General features: G+C 34.9%; 5 non-coding genes across 5 annotated transcripts; all 5 read right to left on the reverse strand.

Moving 5' to 3' along the window:
• Nucleotides 1–1,873: 1,873 nt before the first annotated feature.
• Nucleotides 1,874–2,035, reverse strand: LOC143243453 (U1 spliceosomal RNA). Its single transcript, XR_013024579.1, has one exon. It is a non-coding gene; the product is annotated as a U1 spliceosomal RNA (small nuclear RNA).
• Nucleotides 2,036–6,369: 4,334 nt separating this feature from the next.
• Nucleotides 6,370–6,533, reverse strand: LOC143243450 (U1 spliceosomal RNA). The gene has a single exon (XR_013024576.1). It is a non-coding gene; the product is annotated as a U1 spliceosomal RNA (small nuclear RNA).
• A 4,324-nt stretch (nt 6,534–10,857) lies between these two features.
• LOC143243455 (U1 spliceosomal RNA) lies at nt 10,858–11,019 on the reverse strand. The gene has a single exon (XR_013024581.1). It is a non-coding gene; the product is annotated as a U1 spliceosomal RNA (small nuclear RNA).
• A 4,327-nt stretch (nt 11,020–15,346) lies between these two features.
• Nucleotides 15,347–15,510, reverse strand: LOC143243451 (U1 spliceosomal RNA). The gene has a single exon (XR_013024577.1). It is a non-coding gene; the product is annotated as a U1 spliceosomal RNA (small nuclear RNA).
• A 4,324-nt stretch (nt 15,511–19,834) lies between these two features.
• Nucleotides 19,835–19,996, reverse strand: LOC143243456 (U1 spliceosomal RNA). Its single transcript, XR_013024582.1, has one exon. It is a non-coding gene; the product is annotated as a U1 spliceosomal RNA (small nuclear RNA).
• Between the last annotated feature and the right edge of the window lie 803 nt (nt 19,997–20,799).

The following is a 20,799-nucleotide window of genomic DNA, read 5'->3' on the forward strand; positions in this document are numbered from 1 at the left end:
TATTAGATAGCCAATATCAGGTTTTGTATATGGCACGGATTCTTTTACAGTAGATGTCTGTGGCTTGGTGCCGACGAATTCTCAACGCTAAATAAACAGCACACAATCTGCTTGTTTCAAAATAAAACACACACACAAGCAAGCCAAGAAAATGAACAAAAAAAATCGATACACTATTGGTTACCACAGCTGAGTCTAGAGCTTTAAATAACACTATCTTTTGTGAAAACTACACACAACTGGTTTAGTTGATATAGAAGCCAACTACAAAATCGTATTATTTCTTCTCTACCTCTGTTATTACGAGCTCTGAAGCTCACTTCAAAAATTTGCTCGTTCTGGCTAAACTTATCAGATTATATCCATACAAATTATGAATTATAATCATGTGTGTATTATAATTACAAAAAGAAAACCTACCATTTATTAGCTTTGCTCAATAAAAGAAGTAGCATCCTCTTTACATTTAGCAACAACCAAGACATTAATATCATCTGCAAATTTAAATATTTATTGACTATTCCTTCATCTATATCATTGATGTCGATCAAAAAGAGCAAAGGTCCTAAGAGTGAGTCCTGAAGTGGCCCACTTGTGACATTAATCTAGTTTGACTGAACTCCTTTCGTAACAACGCTCTGCTTTTGTTATCCCACCCCTCTTCTACCCAACTTGCTAACTTATTTCCCACATCTTTCGAGACTTTTTTTTTCTTACAAGCCTTCTATGTATCACATTGTCAAATGCTTTCGAAAACTCAAACATACCAAAACTACATTATTATTACCCTCACCTACATAAGCAGTAACATTTTTCTATGTTTGTATTTTATCCTATTTTGCGTCTTAAATACCGTACATGTGTTTTGAAACAAAACCAGAATGTAATAAAAGAGGCAACTTCAAATTATATGGAATAGGTTTGTTTATATACAGCAATATGTATATAGTATAGAGTTAATTGTTAACTATAATTGAGACCTAAAAAGCTCCTATTATTACCCATATGGATGGAGTTATCCAACTTATTTTCCTCTTAAGGGACACAAACGCACAATTCGGCCTTACAGTTAAAATGAGTGAGGTTTGATAAAGTCACATTTGTATTTAATTACTTAAGTAACGGCCATACATAGGGGTATAACGAATGAAGATAATTTGTCTTGATTAATTATCAAATTGCTGTCTCGTTCTCGCGACGACCTTAAGTAAGGTCACTGTGCCCTATGTATTCACATTTGATACTTGCAGCTACAGGACTGCAGATACTCGGGCAATTTTAACGAGAATGTGACACAGGGATTAAACCTTCCACTGTTTTCCAATCATTGACAGCCTTTAAAATTCCGTATGACACGAATTTTAGGTGGAAACTCACATATCCAGAAATCTGCACTGAGCCTTCCATCCACAGGGCAAAGAGCAACAAACTTGTAGTGTTAAAGCCCTCAGTTTACTGCTTAAGCCTACTGGTGTAGCTTTGCGCGAAATTGAGAAACCAACACAACATAAGCATACCAGGTTGGGAAAGAAATAAGAAATCAAAGAAGTCCTACTGATACAACAAATACAGCCAATGTAAAGGAACACCTTTATACCTGTACCAATTAATAACCTAACTGCAATGCCACCGTTACGCTCTCTACTGTATTTTAAGAACGGATTTAACTCCCATACCAGTGTAGTAAGCTTCACTGTTTCAAATAACATTCTAAGCTAAAGCAGAAATGTTTCATTTGTTGTGCATTATGTATTCATCCCATAAAGGAAGTATTGAGTACGATTGAACATTTTGAGGTTAAATACTTATGATTATTTAGTAACGACTTCATTTCTTTAATAACAAATTGGATTCTTCTTTTCGATTTCTACTACAGGGGATAGCGCGAACGCAGTCCCCACTACCAAAATTACACGCTCCATCTGTCCCAGTTTGGGATAGTGGCAGAGGTCAACCCACCCAGAGTGCAATGGGCGAGCCTCGCTCTGGAGAAGCCACCTTGTTGATCATGGCATTCTCAGCGCCAGGTAAGTATGCTCCATACTCTTCATATAAGGCTTATGTAACAACACTTTGTAGTTATAAATACGGTGTAAAAAATAAAATATATAATTAGTCTGAAAAAAATTTTAAATACTCAGAAACAACTTTCAAACTCTATAATGGAACATTTTTTCTAGTCATTTATTTATATACAATAAAACTTTTCCTTTAATTTCGCCACATTTATGAAACGTAAAAGACTATATTTGAGATTTTAAACCTCTCGATTGGAAGCCTCTTTGTCTTGACGGCTGCGCCACCTGGTGCTGTATTTTGTTTATTTTTAAACAACATTGTAGGTACAAATAAGTTGTATGGTTGTTTCTTTTATTTAAAATAGACAAACACAAAATACTATTTGCAGAAAAAATTCACGTTGGTGATGATAAGCGACCTGAGATACATTTCGACTAAACAGAATTCATAGATTATGTTTGTTTGTAGTTAAGAACAAAATACTTTATGGATTGTAATGCGTTTTGCCCACCACAATTACAGAAATTGGGTTTCTGTCGTTATAAGTCCGGTGAATTACCGCTGTGCTACTGGTGAGAAGTGTTCATAGAAGTCCAACATTTCAATGAAAGAAAAGAAAATTCACTATAAAATTGAAGGATAAGTGTTGACTTATTCATTTTCAAGAAACTGGTTTATTTTGACGAGTAAACGAACTAGCACGTCACTTTTGACAAAGAATGGCGAAGGTTCTTAAAATGTTAAATACTCCTTTGTATGCCTTCAAGTCGCTTTATGTCAGGTTATTAGACAAATTCTATAAATTTAAGTTAACTTTATGAAATCATTATCAACAGAGCATCGAAGCCAATAATTGCCAGTTACACTATATTATCAACTTGTAATTTTGGGCCAGGCTTTCTTCAGTATTCGATTTGATGTCGCCAGTGTGCTGGGGCAAATGTCTCTGAATACGTACCTTAAACATAAAATAATTTCTAAATGATCGACGACAAGCAAAGCTTTTCAAGTATACATACATAATCTTTTGAGTTTGTGTTACTTTTTCTAGTAAACCAAGGAAATATAACAAAGTTGGGGCGCTAAAAGTAGAATGTCGCCAGCAGAAAATTTTAATTTCAAAGGAAAAAAATTTAAGAATCAATCAAACCTTTATTGAAATTAATTAGAAAGCATTTATGTTTTGGAAAATGTTTATTAGTTGACTGATCCATTATTTTTTTCACATAATAAAATATTCATAATAACACGTCGCCATAATCACGTGTTCTCCTTTATGGTTCTTTATTATCGTTTTTTGTTGTTTGTTTTTTTTGAGTAAATTAAAAGATTGTCGCGTAAAAGTATATAATTTTACTCATTTGATCATACTCCAAACGTAGACTATCAAGAGATCTTGTGGGTATGTCCATTTGGAGCTGAGCGGTTCGGCATGGCCAGGTGGTTTAGGCATTCGACTCGTAATCCGAGGGTCACGGGTTCGAATCCCCATCATCCCCAAAATATGCTCGCTCTTTCAGCCGTGGGGTCGTTATAATGTGACGGTCAATCCCACTATTCGTTGGTAAAAGTGTAGCCCAAGAATTGACGGTGATGACTAGCTGCCTTCACTCTTGTCTTACGCTGCTAAATTAGGGACTACTAGCGCAGATAGACGTCGTGAAGCTTTGCGCGACATTCAAAACAGAACAAAATCATTTGAAGCTTGTAATAGAATTCACTTTTAAGCACATGATCTCCTTCACGGATATATCGAGTGTATAGACTCAAATTATCAATTTGTTATATCGTTATACACTACAGCCAATCAGTGCTTATCATCAATAACTCAAAGGGTAAAAGTAAAATGCATTCTTCGATAAGAATCGCTAAAAAAATGAACTTGCGTGAACTCCTTCACTTCATAGCGATATTATATATAAAGAGTGCGTAATGCTTTTCCCAAAATATTTAGTTTCTGTCACGTGCAAATGAATAAGGTTAGGTACCTTGTAAACGTATTAGTCGCAAATCAAAGTCCTTGAAAGGGATTACGTAACTGGCATGTACCTCTTTAACTGTATGACTAACATTTAAAGGTGCGAGTATTGGTAGCTTTAAATTTAAATGTCTGATAAGTTACAGAGCTAAATTTGTGAACGATAGTTATGGTTCGGTATATAAAAACAAATAACTGAGGACATAGTGATATGCATGTAAAGGAATTCACAGAATGGATAGAGGAGATAGACGTCTTCATCAAGGTGGAAACATACGACAGATGTAGGCCGAGTGCTAGATATTTGGGAACAAGATTTTCGGTAATTATATTTTCAAGAACTGTATAAAACATACTTATAATAGAAGATTTTTGTCAACATTTTCCAGTTAAAAAATGGACGCTCGAGAAAGTCTGGCTTTCATAGGCCTATTAGTCTTACGTCACTTGTGGGAAAACGTTTGGAAAGTCTGAGACAAAATGCTTTATAAAGTTTAGAATTTTATTAGATAGCCAATATCAGGTTTTGTATATGGCACGGATTCTTTACAGTAGATGTCTGTGGCTTGGTGCCGACGAATTTCAACGCTAAATAAACAGCACACAATCTGCTTGTTTCAAAATAAAACACACACACAAGCATACAAGCCAAGAAATGAACAAAAAAAATCGATACACTATTGGTTACCACAGCTGAGTCTAGAGCTTTAAATAACACTATCTTTTGTGAAAACTACACACAACTGGTTTAGTTGATATAGAAGCCAACTACAAAATCGTATTATTTCTTCTCTACCTCTGTTATTACGAGCTCTGAAGCTCACTTCAAAATTCGCTCGTTCTGGCTAAACTTATCAGATTATATCCATACAAATTATGAATTATAATCATGTGTGTATTATAATTACAAAAGAAAACCTACCATTTATTAGCTTTGCTCAATAAAGAAGTAGCATCCTCTTTACATTTAGCAACAACCAAGACATTAATATCATCTGCAAATTTAAATATTTATTGACTATTCCTTCATCTATATCATTGATGTCGATCAAAAAGAGCAAAGGTCCTAAGAGTGAGTCCTGAAGTGGCCCACTTGTGACATTAATCTAGTTTGACTGAACTCCTTTCGTAACAACGCTCTGCTTTTGTTATCCCACCCTCTTCTACCCAACTTGCTAACTTATTTCCCACATCTTTCGAGACTTTTTTTTTCTTACAAGCCTTCTATGTATCACATTGTCAAATGCTTTCGAAAAACTCAAACATACCAAAACTACATTATTATTACCCTCACCTACATAAGCAGTAACATTTTTCTATGTTTGTATTTTATCCTATTTTGCGTCTTAAATACCGTACATGTGTTTTGAAACAAAAACCAGAATGTAATAAAAGAGGCAACTTCAAATTATATGGAATAGGTTTGTTTATATACAGCAATATGTATATAGTATAGAGTTAATTGTTAACTATAATTGAGACCTAAAAAGCTCCTATTATTACCCATATGGATGGAGTTATCCAACTTATTTTCCTCTTAAGGGACACAAACGCACAATTCGGCCTTACAGTTAAAATGAGTGAGGTTTGATAAAGTCACATTTGTATTTAATTACTTAAGTAACGGCCATACATAGGGGTATAACGAATGAAGATAATTTGTCTTGATTAATTATCAAATTGCTGTCTCGTTCTCGCGACGACCTTAAGTAAGGTCACTGTGCCCTATGTATTCACATTTGATACTTGCAGCTACAGGACTGCAGATACTCGGGCAATTTTAACGAGAATGTGACACAGGGATTAAACCTTCCACTGTTTTCCAATCATTGACAGCCTTTAAAATTCCGTATGACACGAATTTTAGGTGGAAACTCACATATCCAGAAATCTGCACTGAGCCTTCCATCCACAGGGCAAAGAGCAACAAACTTGTAGTGTTAAAAGCCCTCAGTTTACTGCTTAAGCCTACTGGTGTAGCTTTGCGCGAAATTGAGAAACCAACACAACATAAGCATACCAGGTTGGGAAAGAAATAAAAGAAAGAAGTCCTACTGATACAACAAATACAGCCAATGTAAAGGAACACCTTTATACCTGTACCAATTAATAACCTAACTGCAATGCCACCGTTACGCTCTCTACTGTATTTTAAGAACGGTTTAACTCCCATACCAGTGTAGTAAGCTTCACTGTTTCAAATAACATTCTAAGCTAAAGCAGAAATGTTTCATTTGTTGTGCATTATGTATTCATCCCATAAAGGAAGTATTGAGTACGATTGAACATTTTGAGGTTAAATACTTATGATTATTTAGTAACGACTTCATTTCTTTAATAACAAATTGGATTCTTCTTTTCGATTTCTACTACAGGGGATAGCGCGAACGCAGTCCCCCACTACCAAAAATTACACGCTCCATCTGTCCCAGTTTGGGATAGTGGCAGAGGTCAACCCACCCAGAGTGCAATGGGCGAGCCTCGCTCTGGAGAAGCCACCTTGTTGATCATGGCATTCTCAGCGCCAGGTAAGTATGCTCCATACTCTTCATATAAGGCTTATGTAACAACACTTTGTAGTTATAAATACGGTGTAAAAATAAAATATATAATTAGTCTGAAAAAATTTTTAAATACTCGAAACAACTTTCAAACTCTATAATGGAACATTTTTTTCTAGTCATTTATTTATATACAATAAAACTTTTCCTTTAATTTCGCCACATTTATGAAACGTAAAAGACTATATTTGAGATTTTAAACCTCTCGATTGGAAGCCTCTTTGTCTTGACGGCTGCGCCACCTAGTGCTGTATTTTGTTTATTTTTAAACAACATTGTAGGTACAAATAAGTTGTATGGTTGTTTCTTTTATTTAAAATAGACAAACACAAAATACTATTTGCAGAAAAAATTCACGTTGGTGATGATAAGCGACCTGAGATACATTTCGACTAAACAGAATTCATAGATTATGTTTGTTTGTAGTTAAGAACAAAATACTTTATGGATTGTAATGCGTTTTGCCCACCACAATTACAGAAATTGGGTTTCTGTCGTTATAAGTCCGGTGAATTACCGCTGTGCTACTGGTGAGAAGTGTTCATAGAAGTCCAACATTTCAATGAAAGAAAAGAAAATTCACTATAAAATTGAAGGATAAGTGTTGACTTATTCATTTTCAAGAAACTGGTTTATTTTGACGAGTAAACGAACTAGCACGTCACTTTTGACAAAGAATGGCGAAGGTTCTTAAAATGTTAAATACTCCTTTGTATGCCTTCAAGTCGCTTTATGTCAGGTTATTAGACAAATTCTATAAATTTAAGTTAACTTTATGAAATCATTATCAACAGAGCATCGAAGCCAATAATTGCCAGTTACACTATATTATCAACTTGTAATTTTGGGCCAGGCTTTCTTCAGTATTCGATTTGATGTCGCCAGTGTGCTGGGGCAAATGTCTCTGAATACGTACCTTAAACATAAAATAATTTCTAAATGATCGACGACAAGCAAAGCTTTTCAAGTATACATACATAATCTTTTGAGTTTGTGTTACTTTTTCTAGTAAACCAAGGAAATATAACAAAGTTGGGGCGCTAAAAGTAGAATGTCGCCAGCAGAAAATTTTAATTTCAAAGGAAAAAAATTTAAGAATCAATCAAACCTTTATTGAAATTAATTAGAAAGCATTTATGTTTTGGAAAATGTTTATTAGTTGACTGATCCATTATTTTTTCACATAATAAAATATTCATAATAACACGTCGCCATAATCACGTGTTCTCCTTTATGGTTCTTTATTATCGTTTTTTGTTGTTTGTTTTTTTTGAGTAAATTAAAAGATTGTCGCGTAAAAGTATATAATTTTACTCATTTGATCATACTCAAACGTAGACTATCAAGAGATCTTGTGGGTATGTCCATTTGGAGCTGAGCGGTTCGGCATGGCCAGGTGGTTTAGGCACTCGACTCGTAATCCGAGGGTCACGGGTTCGAATCCCCATCATCCCCAAAATATGCTCGCTCTTTCAGCCGTGGGGTCGTTATAATGTGACGGTCAATCCCACTATTCGTTGGTAAAAGTGTAGCCCAAGAATTGACGGTGATGACTAGCTGCCTTCACTCTTGTCTTACACTGCTAAATTAGGGACTACTAGCGCAGATAGACGTCGTGAAGCTTTGCGCGACATTCAAAACAGAACAAAATCATTTGAAGCTTGTAATAGAATTCACTTTTAAGCACATGATCTCCTTCACGGATATATCGAGTGTATAGACTCAAATTATCAATTTGTTATATCGTTATACACTACAGCCAATCAGTGCTTATCATCAATAACTCAAAGGGTAAAAGTAAAATGCATTCTTCGATAAGAATCGCTAAAAATGAACTTGCGTGAACTCCTTCACTTCATAGCGATATTATATATAAAGAGTGCGTAATGCTTTTCCCAAAATATTTAGTTTCTGTCACGTGCAAATGAATAAGGTTAGGTACCTTGTAAACGTATTAGTCGCAAATCAAAGTCCTTGAAAGGGATTACGTAACTGGCATGTACCTCTTTAACTGTATGACTAACATTTAAAGGTGCAGTATTGGTAGCTTTAAATTTAAATGTCTGATAAGTTACAGAGCTAAATTTGTGAACGATAGTTATGGTTCGGTATATAAAAACAAATAACTGAGGACATAGTGATATGCATGTAAAGGAATTCACAGAATGGATAGAGGAGATAGACGTCTTCATCAAGGTGGAAACATACGACAGATGTAGGCCGAGTGCTAGATATTTGGGAACAAGATTTTCGGTAATTATATTTTCAAGAACTGTATAAAACATACTTATAATAGAAGATTTTTGTCAACATTTTCCAGTTAAAAATGGACGCTCGAGAAAGTCTGGCTTTCATAGGCCTATTAGTCTTACGTCACTTGTGGGAAAACGTTTGGAAAGTCTGAGACAAAATGCTTTATAAAGTTTAGAATTTTATTAGATAGCCAATATCAGGTTTTGTATATGGCACGGATTCTTTACAGTAGATGTCTGTGGCTTGGTGCCGACGAATTTCAACGCTAAATAAACAGCACACAATCTGCTTGTTTCAAAATAAAACACACACACAAGCATACAAGCCAAGAAATGAACAAAAAAATCGATACACTATTGGTTACCACAGCTGAGTCTAGAGCTTTAAATAACACTATCTTTTGTGAAAACTACACACAACTGGTTTAGTTGATATAGAAGCCAACTACAAAATCGTATTATTTCTTCTCTACCTCTGTTATTACGAGCTCTGAAGCTCACTTCAAAATTCGCTCGTTCTGGCTAAACTTATCAGATTATATCCATACAAATTATGAATTATAATCATGTGTGTATTATAATTACAAAAGAAAACCTACCATTTATTAGCTTTGCTCAATAAAGAAGTAGCATCCTCTTTACATTTAGCAACAACCAAGACATTAATATCATCTGCAAATTTAAATATTTATTGACTATTCCTTCATCTATATCATTGATGTCGATCAAAAGAGCAAAGGTCCTAAGAGTGAGTCCTGAAGTGGCCCACTTGTGACATTAATCTAGTTTGACTGAACTCCTTTCGTAACAACGCTCTGCTTTTGTTATCCCACCCTCTTCTACCCAACTTGCTAACTTATTTCCCACATCTTTCGAGACTTTTTTTTCTTACAAGCCTTCTATGTATCACATTGTCAAATGCTTTCGAAAACTCAAACATACCAAAACTACATTATTATTACCCTCACCTACATAAGCAGTAACATTTTTCTATGTTTGTATTTTATCCTATTTTGCGTCTTAAATACCGTACATGTGTTTTGAAACAAAACCAGAATGTAATAAAAGAGGCAACTTCAAATTATATGGAATAGGTTTGTTTATATACAGCAATATGTATATAGTATAGAGTTAATTGTTAACTATAATTGAGACCTAAAAAGCTCCTATTATTACCCATATGGATGGAGTTATCCAACTTATTTTCCTCTTAAGGGACACAAACGCACAATTCGGCCTTACAGTTAAAATGAGTGAGGTTTGATAAAGTCACATTTGTATTTAATTACTTAAGTAACGGCCATACATAGGGGTATAACGAATGAAGATAATTTGTCTTGATTAATTATCAAATTGCTGTCTCGTTCTCGCGACGACCTTAAGTAAGGTCACTGTGCCCTATGTATTCACATTTGATACTTGCAGCTACAGGACTGCAGATACTCGGGCAATTTTAACGAGAATGTGACACAGGGATTAAACCTTCCACTGTTTTCCAATCATTGACAGCCTTTAAAATTCCGTATGACACGAATTTTAGGTGGAAACTCACATATCCAGAAATCTGCACTGAGCCTTCCATCCACAGGGCAAAGAGCAACAAACTTGTAGTGTTAAAGCCCTCAGTTTACTGCTTAAGCCTACTGGTGTAGCTTTGCGCGAAATTGAGAAACCAACACAACATAAGCATACCAGGTTGGGAAAGAAATAAGAAATCAAAGAAGTCCTACTGATACAACAAATACAGCCAATGTAAAGGAACACCTTTATACCTGTACCAATTAATAACCTAACTGCAATGCCACCGTTACGCTCTCTACTGTATTTTAAGAACGGTTTAACTCCCATACCAGTGTAGTAAGCTTCACTGTTTCAAATAACATTCTAAGCTAAAGCAGAAATGTTTCATTTGTTGTGCATTATGTATTCATCCCATAAAGGAAGTATTGAGTACGATTGAACATTTTGAGGTTAAATACTTATGATTATTTAGTAACGACTTCATTTCTTTAATAACAAATTGGATTCTTCTTTTCGATTTCTACTACAGGGGATAGCGCGAACGCAGTCCCCACTACCAAAATTACACGCTCCATCTGTCCCAGTTTGGGATAGTGGCAGAGGTCAACCCACCCAGAGTGCAATGGGCGAGCCTCGCTCTGGAGAAGCCACCTTGTTGATCATGGCATTCTCAGCGCCAGGTAAGTATGCTCCATACTCTTCATATAAGGCTTATGTAACAACACTTTGTAGTTATAAATACGGTGTAAAAATAAAATATATAATTAGTCTGAAAAAATTTTTAAATACTCGAAACAACTTTCAAACTCTATAATGGAACATTTTTTTCTAGTCATTTATTTATATACAATAAAACTTTTCCTTTAATTTCGCCACATTTATGAAACGTAAAAGACTATATTTGAGATTTTAAACCTCTCGATTGGAAGCCTCTTTGTCTTGACGGCTGCGCCACCTAGTGCTGTATTTTGTTTATTTTTAAACAACATTGTAGGTACAAATAAGTTGTATGGTTGTTTCTTTTATTTAAAATAGACAAACACAAAATACTATTTGCAGAAAAAATTCACGTTGGTGATGATAAGCGACCTGAGATACATTTCGACTAAACAGAATTCATAGATTATGTTTGTTTGTAGTTAAGAACAAAATACTTTATGGATTGTAATGCGTTTTGCCCACCACAATTACAGAAATTGGGTTTCTGTCGTTATAAGTCCGGTGAATTACCGCTGTGCTACTGGTGAGAAGTGTTCATAGAAGTCCAACATTTCAATGAAAGAAAAGAAAATTCACTATAAAATTGAAGGATAAGTGTTGACTTATTCATTTTCAAGAAACTGGTTTATTTTGACGAGTAAACGAACTAGCACGTCACTTTTGACAAAGAATGGCGAAGGTTCTTAAAATGTTAAATACTCCTTTGTATGCCTTCAAGTCGCTTTATGTCAGGTTATTAGACAAATTCTATAAATTTAAGTTAACTTTATGAAATCATTATCAACAGAGCATCGAAGCCAATAATTGCCAGTTACACTATATTATCAACTTGTAATTTTGGGCCAGGCTTTCTTCAGTATTCGATTTGATGTCGCCAGTGTGCTGGGGCAAATGTCTCTGAATACGTACCTTAAACATAAAATAATTTCTAAATGATCGACGACAAGCAAAGCTTTTCAAGTATACATACATAATCTTTTGAGTTTGTGTTACTTTTTCTAGTAAACCAAGGAAATATAACAAAGTTGGGGCGCTAAAAGTAGAATGTCGCCAGCAGAAAATTTTAATTTCAAAGGAAAAAAATTTAAGAATCAATCAAACCTTTATTGAAATTAATTAGAAAGCATTTATGTTTTGGAAAATGTTTATTAGTTGACTGATCCATTATTTTTTCACATAATAAAATATTCATAATAACACGTCGCCATAATCACGTGTTCTCCTTTATGGTTCTTTATTATCGTTTTTTGTTGTTTGTTTTTTTGAGTAAATTAAAAGATTGTCGCGTAAAAGTATATAATTTTACTCATTTGATCATACTCCAAACGTAGACTATCAAGAGATCTTGTGGGTATGTCCATTTGGAGCTGAGCGGTTCGGCATGGCCAGGTGGTTTAGGCACTCGACTCGTAATCCGAGGGTCACGGGTTCGAATCCCCATCATCCCCAAAATATGCTCGCTCTTTCAGCCGTGGGGTCGTTATAATGTGACGGTCAATCCCACTATTCGTTGGTAAAAGTGTAGCCCAAGAATTGACGGTGATGACTAGCTGCCTTCACTCTTGTCTTACGCTGCTAAATTAGGGACTACTAGCGCAGATAGACGTCGTGAAGCTTTGCGCGACATTCAAAACAGAACAAAATCATTTGAAGCTTGTAATAGAATTCACTTTTAAGCACATGATCTCCTTCACGGATATATCGAGTGTATAGACTCAAATTATCAATTTGTTATATCGTTATACACTACAGCCAATCAGTGCTTATCATCAATAACTCAAAGGGTAAAAGTAAAATGCATTCTTCGATAAGAATCGCTAAAAATGAACTTGCGTGAACTCCTTCACTTCATAGCGATATTATATATAAAGAGTGCGTAATGCTTTTCCCAAAATATTTAGTTTCTGTCACGTGCAAATGAATAAGGTTAGGTACCTTGTAAACGTATTAGTCGCAAATCAAAGTCCTTGAAAGGGATTACGTAACTGGCATGTACCTCTTTAACTGTATGACTAACATTTAAAGGTGCGAGTATTGGTAGCTTTAAATTTAAATGTCTGATAAGTTACAGAGCTAAATTTGTGAACGATAGTTATGGTTCGGTATATAAAAACAAATAACTGAGGACATAGTGATATGCATGTAAAGGAATTCACAGAATGGATAGAGGAGATAGACGTCTTCATCAAGGTGGAAACATACGACAGATGTAGGCCGAGTGCTAGATATTTGGGAACAAGATTTTCGGTAATTATATTTTCAAGAACTGTATAAAACATACTTATAATAGAAGATTTTTGTCAACATTTTCCAGTTAAAAATGGACGCTCGAGAAAGTCTGGCTTTCATAGGCCTATTAGTCTTACGTCACTTGTGGGAAAACGTTTGGAAAGTCTGAGACAAAATGCTTTATAAAGTTTAGAATTTTATTAGATAGCCAATATCAAGGTTTTGTATATGGCACGGATTCTTTACAGTAGATGTCTGTGGCTTGGTGCCGACGAATTTCAACGCTAAATAAACAGCACACAATCTGCTTGTTTCAAAATAAAACACACACACAAGCATACAAGCCAAGAAATGAACAAAAAAAATCGATACACTATTGGTTACCACAGCTGAGTCTAGAGCTTTAAATAACACTATCTTTTGTGAAAACTACACACAACTGGTTTAGTTGATATAGAAGCCAACTACAAAATCGTATTATTTCTTCTCTACCTCTGTTATTACGAGCTCTGAAGCTCACTTCAAAATTCGCTCGTTCTGGCTAAACTTATCAGATTATATCCATACAAATTATGAATTATAATCATGTGTGTATTATAATTACAAAAGAAAACCTACCATTTATTAGCTTTGCTCAATAAAGAAGTAGCATCCTCTTTACATTTAGCAACAACCAAGACATTAATATCATCTGCAAATTTAAATATTTATTGACTATTCCTTCATCTATATCATTGATGTCGATCAAAAAGAGCAAAGGTCCTAAGAGTGAGTCCTGAAGTGGCCCACTTGTGACATTAATCTAGTTTGACTGAACTCCTTTCGTAACAACGCTCTGCTTTTGTTATCCCACCCTCTTCTACCCAACTTGCTAACTTATTTCCCACATCTTTCGAGACTTTTTTTTTTCTTACAAGCCTTCTATGTATCACATTGTCAAATGCTTTCGAAAAACTCAAACATACCAAAACTACATTATTATTACCCTCACCTACATAAGCAGTAACATTTTTCTATGTTTGTATTTTATCCTATTTTGCGTCTTAAATACCGTACATGTGTTTTGAAACAAAAACCAGAATGTAATAAAAGAGGCAACTTCAAATTATATGGAATAGGTTTGTTTATATACAGCAATATGTATATAGTATAGAGTTAATTGTTAACTATAATTGAGACCTAAAAAGCTCCTATTATTACCCATATGGATGGAGTTATCCAACTTATTTTCCTCTTAAGGGACACAAACGCACAATTCGGCCTTACAGTTAAAATGAGTGAGGTTTGATAAAGTCACATTTGTATTTAATTACTTAAGTAACGGCCATACATAGGGGTATAACGAATGAAGATAATTTGTCTTGATTAATTATCAAATTGCTGTCTCGTTCTCGCGACGACCTTAAGTAAGGTCACTGTGCCCTATGTATTCACATTTGATACTTGCAGCTACAGGACTGCAGATACTCGGGCAATTTTAACGAGAATGTGACACAGGGATTAAACCTTCCACTGTTTTCCAATCATTGACAGCCTTTAAAATTCCGTATGACACGAATTTTAGGTGGAAACTCACATATCCAGAAATCTGCACTGAGCCTTCCATCCACAGGGCAAAGAGCAACAAACTTGTAGTGTTAAAAGCCCTCAGTTTACTGCTTAAGCCTACTGGTGTAGCTTTGCGCGAAATTGAGAAACCAACACAACATAAGCATACCAGGTTGGGAAAGAAATCAAAGAAGTCCTACTGATACAACAAATACAGCCAATGTAAAGGAACACCTTTATACCTGTACCAATTAATAACCTAACTGCAATGCCACCGTTACGCTCTCTACTGTATTTTAAGAACGGATTTAACTCCCATACCAGTGTAGTAAGCTTCACTGTTTCAAATAACATTCTAAGCTAAAGCAGAAATGTTTCATTTGTTGTGCATTATGTATTCATCCCATAAAGGAAGTATTGAGTACGATTGAACATTTTGAGGTTAAATACTTATGATTATTTAGTAACGACTTCATTTCTTTAATAACAAATTGGATTCTTCTTTTCGATTTCTACTACAGGGGATAGCGCGAACGCAGTCCCCCACTACCAAAAATTACACGCTCCATCTGTCCCAGTTTGGGATAGTGGCAGAGGTCAACCCACCCAGAGTGCAATGGGCGAGCCTCGCTCTGGAGAAGCCACCTTGTTGATCATGGCATTCTCAGCGCCAGGTAAGTATGCTCCATACTCTTCATATAAGGCTTATGTAACAACACTTTGTAGTTATAAATACGGTGTAAAAATAAAATATATAATTAGTCTGAAAAAATTTTTAAATACTCGAAACAACTTTCAAACTCTATAATGGAACATTTTTTCTAGTCATTTATTTATATACAATAAAACTTTTCCTTTAATTTCGCCACATTTATGAAACGTAAAGACTATATTTGAGATTTTAAACCTCTCGATTGGAAGCCTCTTTGTCTTGACGGCTGCGCCACCTAGTGCTGTATTTTGTTTATTTTTAAACAACATTGTAGGTACAAATAAGTTGTATGGTTGTTTCTTTTATTTAAAATAGACAAACACAAAATACTATTTGCAGAAAAAATTCACGTTGGTGATGATAAGCGACCTGAGATACATTTCGACTAAACAGAATTCATAGATTATGTTTGTTTGTAGTTAAGAACAAAATACTTTATGGATTGTAATGCGTTTTGCCCACCACAATTACAGAAATTGGGTTTCTGTCGTTATAAGTCCGGTGAATTACCGCTGTGCTACTGGTGAGAAGTGTTCATAGAAGTCCAACATTTCAATGAAAGAAAAGAAAATTCACTATAAAATTGAAGGATAAGTGTTGACTTATTCATTTTCAAGAAACTGGTTTATTTTGACGAGTAAACGAACTAGCACGTCACTTTTGACAAAGAATGGCGAAGGTTCTTAAAATGTTAAATACTCCTTTGTATGCCTTCAAGTCGCTTTATGTCAGGTTATTAGACAAATTCTATAAATTTAAGTTAACTTTATGAAATCATTATCAACAGAGCATCGAAGCCAATAATTGCCAGTTACACTATATTATCAACTTGTAATTTTGGGCCAGGCTTTCTTCAGTATTCGATTTGATGTCGCCAGTGTGCTGGGGCAAATGTCTCTGAATACGTACCTTAAACATAAAATAATTTCTAAATGATCGACGACAAGCAAAGCTTTTCAAGTATACATACATAATCTTTTGAGTTTGTGTTACTTTTCTAGTAAACCAAGGAAATATAACAAAGTTGGGGCGCTAAAAGTAGAATGTCGCCAGCAGAAAATTTTAATTTCAAAGGAAAAAATTTAAGAATCAATCAAACCTTTATTGAAATTAATTAGAAAGCATTTATGTTTTGGAAAATGTTTATTAGTTGACTGATCCATTATTTTTCACATAATAAAATATTCATAATAACACGTCGCCATAATCACGTGTTCTCCTTTATGGTTCTTTATTATCGTTTTTTGTTGTTTGTTTTTTTTGAGTAAATTAAAAGATTGTCGCGTAAAAGTATATAATTTTACTCATTTGATCATACTCAAACGTAGACTATCAAGAGATCTTGTGGGTATGTCCATTTGGAGCTGAGCGGTTCGGCATGGCCAGGTGGTTTAGGCACTCGACTCGTAATCCGAGGGTCACGGGTTCGAATCCCCATCATCCCAAAATATGCTCGCTCTTTCAGCCGTGGGGTCGTTATAATGTGACGGTCAATCCCACTATTCGTTGGTAAAAGTGTAGCCCAAGAATTGACGGTGATGACTAGCTGCCTTCACTCTTGTCTTACGCTGCTAAATTAGGGACTACTAGCGCAGATAGACGTCGTGAAGCTTTGCGCGACATTCAAAACAGAACAAAATCATTTGAAGCTTGTAATAGAATTCACTTTTAAGCACATGATCTCCTTCACGGATATATCGAGTGTATAGACTCAAATTATCAATTTGTTATATCGTTATACACTACAGCCAATCAGTGCTTATCATCAATAACTCAAAGGGTAAAAGTAAAATGCATTCTTCGATAAGAATCGCTAAAAATGAACTTGCGTGAACTCCTTCACTTCATAGCGATATTATATATAAAGAGTGCGTAATGCTTTTCCCAAAATATTTAGTTTCTGTCACGTGCAAATGAATAAGGTTAGGTACCTTGTAAACGTATTAGTCGCAAATCAAAGTCCTTGAAAGGGATTACGTAACTGGCATGTACCTCTTTAACTGTATGACTAACATTTAAAGGTGCGAGTATTGGTAGCTTTAAATTTAAATGTCTGATAAGTTACAGAGCTAAATTTGTGAACGATAGTTATGGTTCGGTATATAAAACAAATAACTGAGGACATAGTGATATGCATGTAAAGGAATTCACAGAATGGATAGAGGAGATAGACGTCTTCATCAAGGTGGAAACATACGACAGATGTAGGCCGAGTGCTAGATATTTGGGAACAAGATTTTCGGTAATTATATTTTCAAGAACTGTATAAAACATACTTATAATAGAAGATTTTTGTCAACATTTTCCAGTTAAAAAATGGACGCTCGAGAAAGTCTGGCTTTCATAGGCCTATTAGTCTTACGTCACTTGTGGGAAAACGTTTGGAAAGTCTGAGACAAAATGCTTTATAAAGTTTAGAATTTTATTAGATAGCCAATATCAGGTTTTGTATATGGCACGGATTCTTTACAGTAGATGTCTGTGGCTTGGTGCCGACGAATTTCAACGCTAAATAAACAGCACACAATCTGCTTGTTTCAAAATAAAACACACACACAAGCATACAAGCCAAGAAATGAACAAAAAAAATCGATACACTATTGGTTACCACAGCTGAGTCTAGAGCTTTAAATAACACTATCTTTTGTGAAAACTACACACAACTGGTTTAGTTGATATAGAAGCCAACTACAAAATCGTATTATTTCTTCTCTACCTCTGTTATTACGAGCTCTGAAGCTCACTTCAAAATTCGCTCGTTCTGGCTAAACTTATCAGATTATATCCATACAAATTATGAATTATAATCATGTGTGTATTATAATTACAAAAGAAAACCTACCATTTATTAGCTTTGCTCAATAAAGAAGTAGCATCCTCTTTACATTTAGCAACAACCAAGACATTAATATCATCTGCAAATTTAAATATTTATTGACTATTCCTTCATCTATATCATTGATGTCGATCAAAAAGAGCAAAGGTCCTAAGAGTGAGTCCTGAAGTGGCCCACTTGTGACATTAATCTAGTTTGACTGAACTCCTTTCGTAACAACGCTCTGCTTTTGTTATCCCACCCTCTTCTACCCAACTTGCTAACTTATTTCCCACATCTTTCGAGACTTTTTTTTTCTTACAAGCCTTCTATGTATCACATTGTCAAATGCTTTCGAAAACTCAAACATACCAAAACTACATTATTATTACCCTCACCTACATAAGCAGTAACATTTTTCTATGTTTGTATTTTATCCTATTTTGCGTCTTAAATACCGTACATGTGTTTTGAAACAAAACCAGAATGTAATAAAAGAGGCAACTTCAAATTATATGGAATAGGTTTGTTTATATACAGCAATATGTATATAGTATAGAGTTAATTGTTAACTATAATTGAGACCTAAAAAGCTCCTATTATTACCCATATGGATGGAGTTATCCAACTTATTTTCCTCTTAAGGGACACAAACGCACAATTCGGCCTTACAGTTAAAATGAGTGAGGTTTGATAAAGTCACATTTGTATTTAATTACTTAAGTAACGGCCATACATAGGGGTATAACGAATGAAGATAATTTGTCTTGATTAATTATCAAATTGCTGTCTCGTTCTCGCGACGACCTTAAGTAAGGTCACTGTGCCCTATGTATTCACATTTGATACTTGCAGCTACAGGACTGCAGATACTCGGGCAATTTTAACGAGAATGTGACACAGGGATTAAACCTTCCACTGTTTTCCAATCATTGACAGCCTTTAAAATTCCGTATGACACGAATTTTAGGTGGAAACTCACATATCCAGAAATCTGCACTGAGCCTTCCATCCACAGGGCAAAGAGCAACAAACTTGTAGTGTTAAAAGCCCTCAGTTTACTGCTTAAGCCTACTGGTGTAGCTTTGCGCGAAATTGAGAAACCAACACAACATAAGCATACCAGGTTGGGAAAGAAATAAGAAATCAAAGAAGTCCTACTGATACAACAAATACAGCCAATGTAAAGGAACACCTTTATACCTGTACCAATTAATAACCTAACTGCAATGCCACCGTTACGCTCTCTACTGTATTTTAAGAACGGATTTAACTCCCATACCAGTGTAGTAAGCTTCACTGTTTCAAATAACATTCTAAGCTAAAGCAGAAATGTTTCATTTGTTGTGCATTATGTATTCATCCCATAAAGGAAGTATTGAGTACGATTGAACATTTTGAGGTTAAATACTTATGATTATTTAGTAACGACTTCATTTCTTTAATAACAAATTGGATTCTTCTTTTCGATTTCTACTACAGGGGATAGCGCGAACGCAGTCCCCACTACCAAAATTACACGCTCCATCTGTCCCAGTTTGGGATAGTGGCAGAGGTCAACCCACCCAGAGTGCAATGGGCGAGCCTCGCTCTGGAGAAGCCACCTTGTTGATCATGGCATTCTCAGCGCCAGGTAAGTATGCTCCATACTCTTCATATAAGGCTTATGTAACAACACTTTGTAGTTATAAATACGGTGTAAAAATAAAATATATAATTAGTCTGAAAAAATTTTTAAATACTCGAAACAACTTTCAAACTCTATAATGGAACATTTTTTTCTAGTCATTTATTTATATACAATAAAACTTTTCCTTTAATTTCGCCACATTTATGAAACGTAAAGACTATATTTGAGATTTTAAACCTCTCGATTGGAAGCCTCTTTGTCTTGACGGCTGCGCCACCTAGTGCTGTATTTTGTTTATTTTTAAACAACATTGTAGGTACAAATAAGTTGTATGGTTGTTTCTTTTATTTAAAATAGACAAACACAAAATACTATTTGCAGAAAAAATTCACGTTGGTGATGATAAGCGACCTGAGATACATTTCGACTAAACAGAATTCATAGATTATGTTTGTTTGTAGTTAAGAACAAAATACTTTATGGATTGTAATGCGTTTTGCCCACCACAATTACAGAAATTGGGTTTCTGTCGTTATAAGTCCGGTGAATTACCGCTGTGCTACTGGTGAGAAGTGTTCATAGAAGTCCAACATTTCAATGAAAGAAAAGAAAATTCACTATAAAATTGAAGGATAAGTGTTGACTTATTCATTTTCAAGAAACTGGTTTATTTTGACGAGTAAACGAACTAGCACGTCACTTTTGACAAAGAATGGCGAAGGTTCTTAAAATGTTAAATACTCCTTTGTATGCCTTCAAGTCGCTTTATGTCAGGTTATTAGACAAATTCTATAAATTTAAGTTAACTTTATGA

The sequence above is a fragment of the Tachypleus tridentatus genome, unplaced genomic scaffold (assembly GCF_004210375.1).
Source record: "Tachypleus tridentatus isolate NWPU-2018 unplaced genomic scaffold, ASM421037v1 Hic_cluster_2, whole genome shotgun sequence".
Taxonomy (NCBI): domain Eukaryota; kingdom Metazoa; phylum Arthropoda; class Merostomata; order Xiphosura; family Limulidae; genus Tachypleus; species Tachypleus tridentatus.